Genomic DNA, 6353 nt, shown 5'->3' with positions numbered 1-6353 from the left:
TGACTTTTCATTTCAATGTATATATTATGTGCCTTTTATTCTTTATATTTTGTTTATTTTCTTCATTCGATTATTAATTCATGTTTTCGTTTATATGTTAAAAAGAATTGTTTTTTATGATTTATTTGATATTTTGTATGTGATTATTTTTATTATGTATATTGATTTTATTTATTCATTTATTTATATTATTTCTAGGCCTTTGTAATATTTATTATTGCATTGTATATTTAATATAGCATCACATCATTCTTTACTCGATTTCAAACTTTTCAAAATTGAGAGAATGCTTGAATTTAGGATTTTCAAGGAAATTGAGCCCTAACGTATTGGGTTCCGCTTTTCTTCGTTAAGTCTAACAATCGAGCATTTCTCTTTAATCAAAAAATAAGAATTCATTATTGGGAATTCAACACGTTGTGTCCTAACGTATTGGATGTGACGCATTGATTTCTCGAAATGAATTTTTTTTTCTAAAAACAATAAAGGAAATATTCCGAGTTTGGGATTTTAAAGGAATTGTGCCCTAACGTATTGGGTGTGATTTATTAAATCTTGGATAAGTGGATGTTCTTTTAAAGTAAAGGAAATATTCCGAGTTTGGGATTCTAGAGGAATCGTGCCCTAACGTATTGGGTGTGATTTCTTAAATCTTGGATAAGTGGATGTTCTTTTAAAATTTTATTGTGCAAGTATTTTGGCCCAATTCATTTTGGGGAAAATTAGAATGCTGTGCCCTAACGCATTGGGTGTGGTATCTTCTTTCTCTAAAATAATAAGGGTCTTAATACGTAGCCTTTTAAGTTTTGCTAAGGATTACGTTTTTTCGAAATTCTCGACCTTAAGACACTAATTAATTAACTAGGTACCAATTTTGGGCGTTACGAGGGTGCTAATCCTTCCTCATACATAACTGACTCCCGGATCCGTTTTTTTAAAACTCGTAGACCAAAGCCGTTTTTTAGGTGATCCAATCACACCCTAATAAAGATTGGTGGCGACTCCCAATTTTAATTTTTTAAAAAAGTCGACAACCTAAAATTTTTTGTTTTCCAAAAAGTCGACAGTCCCCAAAAAACTTTTTTTTTACTTTTTTCGCATACTGGTACCGGCTATTGACAGAACAAAAGTAAAAAAAAAAGATTTGTATAAAGGGAGTGTCGGCTATTGCCAAGCCACCCCCAATTTTTTTTAAATTTTTTTGTATTCTGGTACCGGCAATTGACAGAATAACACCCGAAAAAAAAATTCCGTATAAAAGGGGCGCCAGCCAATGACAGGCAAGCAACCAAAATTTTTTTATTTTTTGTATACCAAACTTCTTGGTGGGACTGGAGGAATTAGAGGAATTAAATTTTTTTATGTATTATGCAATTTCTAACCACACTCAAGAGATTCAATCCGAGCATTCACTCTCCCTCGATCGTAGAAAAAACAATAAGCACCTGAAGACATAAGCCCCTTTCTTTTTGCCTGGGTACCCAGAAAAGCCTAAGATTGAAACTCCTATTGTCATAGCTCCTAACCCAGCCTATCTATCCCCGGAAGGTGAGAAACTCGTTCAGCGAGAATAAAGCCTATCAATGCCAGAGAGAAGATTATAATTTGTTCCACTAATTTTATTCAAGAAATCCAGCCTACAATCTCATACTCATAATTACTCCACTAACAGAAAAATGAAAGAAGCTTCTCGTGCCTTGTATTTCACCTTTGTATTTCAGAGCAGAGAGCCCCCTAACTCTATATATACTCTTCATTTTCTCTTATGCTTTTCATTCCTCACGTTACATTTTTTTTCTTCCCTTATCGTCTTCATTCTTTTCATTTTGCAATTCAAAATAGCGAAAATAAAGGAGGATGAAAATGTAGCAGCAACAATGTTGCTTTCCTTAGGGAGAAATAATGTTGTTGTTGAAGAAACTGCCACAGCTCCGACGGACTATGCAGAAGCCGCAGAAACGTCGACTGTCCATGCAGAAGCCGCAGAAGTGCCGGCTGTCCATGCCGAAGCCGCAGAAGCGCCGACTGTCCATGTAGAAGCCACAGAAGAGCCAACAATTGAGGAAGTGTTATGGCAAATTTTGAAGGAAGCCGGAGCAGGTGGTATGATTAGACGTCTTGTGATAAAAGAACTACTAGGAAAAAAGTTTTATGCGCAGTGAGGTGATAAATTTGGTTGGCGAAAGCTTGGACTGGAAACTAGCTCCTGCTGGACATGACAAGTTCAAGAGATCGAGAAAATTAAAGAAGGTTTATCGTATTTGGTTGGAGAGTTCAGTGAGTAGTGAGGCCGCTAAATCATAGTGCAAGAATGATGAGGATAACATAATGGCCAAATAAAAAGAAAAAGCTTCTCGTACAATCTCATACTCATAATTACTCCACTAACAGAAAAATGAAAGAAGCTTCTCGTGCCTTGTATTTCACCTTTGTATTTCAGAGCAGAGAGCCCCCTAACTCTATATATACTCTTCATTTTCTCTTATGCTTTTCATTCCTCACCTTACATTTTTTTCTTCCCTTATCGTCTTCATTCTTTTCATTTTGCAATTCAAAATAGTGAAAATAAAGGAGGATGAAAATGTAGCAGCAACAATGTTGCTTTCCTTGGGGAGAAATAATGTTGTTGTTTAAGAAACTGCTACAGCTCCGACAGTCCATGCAGAACTAGAAGCCTAAAAAACACCCACGATTAATGCAGAAGCCACAGAAGTGCCGACGGACCATGTAGAAGCCGCAGAAATGTTGACTGTCCATGGAGAAGCCGCAGAAGTGCCGACTGTCCATACCAAAGCTGTAGAAGCACCGACTGTCCATACAGAAGCCACCGAAGAGCCGACAATTGAGGAAGTGTTGTGGCAAATTTTGAAGGAAGCCGGAGTAGGTGGTATGATCAGACGTCTTGTGATAAAACAACTACTAGGAAAAAAGTTTTATGCGCAGTGAGGTGATAAATTTGATTGGCGAAAGCTTGGACGGGAAACTCGCTCCTGGTGGACATGGCAAGTTCAAGAGATCGAGAAAATTAAAGAAGGCTTATCGTATTTGGTTAGAGAGTTCAGTGAGTAGGGAGGCCGCTGAATCACAGTGCAAGAATGATGAGGATAATATCCCTCCCGCAATGGAGGATAATATCCCTCCCGCTAACCCTCCGCAAGATGATATTTTGGCTACAGAGCTCAAGGAGCTGAGGGCCGAGCTAAAAAGTGATATGACGGAGATTAAATAAACTCTTGGTGAGATCACCGAATCTCTGCGTCAAGCAGAGGAATCCATTAGATATCAAAGATCACAAGGATAAGGTGGTGCAACTTCTTTTGTCTAGAAAAATATCAGAATTCTTCTCATTCCTCCGTTATTCTTCTTCATCAATATTTCTTATTTTAAGGTTTTGAGATCGCTTCACATTCAAAAAATAAAAACTAACCTATGCTCGTTCCGAGCATAAAACTCTATTGAAATGAGATTAGATTGAACCAAATAAAAAGAAAAAGCTTCTCGTACAATCTCATACTCATAATTACTCCACTAACAGGAAAATGAAAGAAGCTTCTCGTGCCTTGTATTTCACCTTTGTATTTCAGAGCAGAGAGCCCCCTAACTCTATATATACTCTTCATTTTCTCTTATGCTTTTCTTTCCTCACCTTACATTTTTTTTCTTCCCTTATCGTCTTCATTCTTTTCATTTTGCAATTCAAAATAGTGAAAATAAAGGAGAATGAAAATATAGCAGCAACAATGTTGCTTTCCTTAGAGAGAAATAATGTTGTTGTTGAAGAAACTGCCACAACTCCGACTGTCCATGGAGAACTAGAAGCCTAAAAAACGTCCACGGTTTATGCAGAAGCCACAGAAGCACCGATAGACCATACAAAAGCCGCAGAAACGTCGACTGTCCATGCAAAAGCCGCAGAAGTGCCGACTATCCATGCCGAAGCCGGAAAAGCACCGACTATCCATGCAGAAGCCACAGAAGAGCCGACAATTGAGAAAGTGTTGGGAAAATTTTGAAGGAAGCCCGAGCAGGTGGTATGATCAGACGTCTTGTGATAAAACAACTACTAGGAAAAAAGTTTTATGCGCAGTGAGGTGATAAATTTGGTTGGCGAAAGCTTGGACTGGAAACTAGCTCCTGCTGGACATGGCAAGTTCAAGAGATCGAGAAAATTAAAGAAGGCTTATCGTATTTGGTTGGAGAGTTCAGTGAGTAGTAAGGCCGCTAAATCACAGCGCAAGAATGATGAGGATAATATCCCTCCCGCTAACCCTCCGAAGATGATATTTGGGCTAGAGAGCTCAAGGAGCTGAGGGCCGAGCTAAAAAGTGATATGAAGGAGATTAAATAAACTCTCGGTGAGATCACTGAATCTCTATGTCAAGCACAGGAGTCCATTAGAAATCAAAGATCACAAGGATAAGGTGGTGCAACTTCTTTTGACTAGAAAAATATCAGAATTCGTCTCCTTCCTCTGTTCTTCTTGTTCATCTATATTTCTTATTTTAAGGTTTTGAGATCGCTTCACTTTCAAAAAAGAAACACTAACCTAAGCTCGTTCCAAGCATAAACTCTATTGAAATGAGATTAGATCGAACCAAATAAAAATAAGAACGAAATGCAAAGAAAAGAGAAACGAAAATAGAAAAAAAAAAGAGGAAGTGTTTTATTATCAAGAAAAAGAAAAGGAAATTCCACAAAGTCAATCAAACGAATTGGATTAATTATTCAGGCTATTTTACCAAAATAATCCAAAAAAATTTATATTTACAAAAATAACTCAGGTTTTAAAACATTCACTAAAATAACTCGAAATGAACAGTAAAATGTGGTTGTGGCTAGTCAATTGCCGGCACCACCTGATATTTTGAACCATTATTGCCTGATAATTGTGTTAGACTTAAAAAAAATGAATTTTTTGGTTCTGGCCTGTCAATGGCCAGAACCCATTTTTTTTTAAACCGTATATTACAAGTATACAGAAAACCCGAAAAAAAGGGAAAAAAATTTTTGAGTGTTGGCCTCTCAATGGCCGGCACCCCTTTATACGAAAAAAAATAATTTTTTCAGGTGTTGGTCTATTAATGGCCAACACCAGAACACGAAAAAAGTAAAATTTTTTTTGGTTGGTCTGGCAATAGCTGGCACAACCTTTATTCAATAATTTTCTTTTGTATAAAAGAAGTGCCTGCAATTGCCAAGCCACCCAATTTTTTTTTACCTTTTTCGCATATTGGTGCTGGCCATTGACACACAAAAAGTAATTATTATTTTTTGCATAAAGGGCTGCCCGCCATTGCAAGGCCACAGCCCAAATTCTTTTTTTTTTTTTACTTTTTTTGTATACTGGTGCCGGCTATTGACAGAACAAAAGTAAAAAAAATCGTATAATGGGCGTGCCGGCTATTTCCAGGCCACCCAATTTTTTTTTTTACTTTTATCGTATACTGGTGTCGGCCATTGATACACCAAAAGTAAAAAATATACATATATTTTATTGTAGAAAGGTGGTGCCGGCCATTGCCAGGCCTACCCCAATTTTTTTTAATTTTTTCGTATTCTAGTGCCGGCTATTGACGGAATAACACCCGAAAATAAAAATTTTCCGTATAAAGGGGGCGTCGGCCATTGACAGTCCAGCACCCAAAATTTTTTTTTCTTTTTTTTTATTTTCTGTATACAGGTAATATACGATTTTAAAAAATACACAGGTTCCGGCCATTGAAAGGCTAGAACCAAAAAATTCATTTTTTTTAAGTCTGACATAATTATTAGGCAATCATGGGTCCAAAATATCAGGTGGTGCCGGCAATTGACAGGCCATAACCCCATTTTGCTGTTCATTTTGGGTTATTTTGGTGAATGTTTTAAAACCTGAGTTATTTTTGTAAATATAAAATTTTTTTGGATTATTTTGGTAAAATAGCCATAATGAATTTTTTTGTTCTAGCCTGTCACTACCCGGGACTAGTGTATTTTGTTTTTTTTAAATCGTATATTACTGCTATATAGAAAATCAGAAAAAAAAGGGAAAAAAAGTTTTGGGTGCTAGCCTGTTAATGGCTAGCACCCCCTTCATACAGAAATTTTTTTTTTCGGGTGTTGTTTTGTCAATGGCCAGCACCGGAATACGAAAAAAGTAAAAAAAAAATTGGGTGGCCTCGCAATGGTCGACACCTCTTTTCTACAATAATTTTTTTTTACTTTTGGTGTGTAATTTGTCGGCACCAGCATACGAAAAAAGTAAAAAAAAAATATTCGGGTGTCCTAGCAATGGCCGGCATCCCATTTGGACAAAATTTTTTTGACTTTTGGTCTGTTAATGGCCATTGCCAGGTCAAAAGAAAAAATTGGGG

Source organism: Gossypium hirsutum, chromosome D13, assembly GCF_007990345.1.
Source record: "Gossypium hirsutum isolate 1008001.06 chromosome D13, Gossypium_hirsutum_v2.1, whole genome shotgun sequence".
NCBI classification, from domain to species: Eukaryota; Viridiplantae; Streptophyta; class Magnoliopsida; order Malvales; family Malvaceae; genus Gossypium; species Gossypium hirsutum.
The sequence above is the reverse complement of the archived record's forward strand: the minus strand, read 5'-3'. Positions refer to the sequence as shown.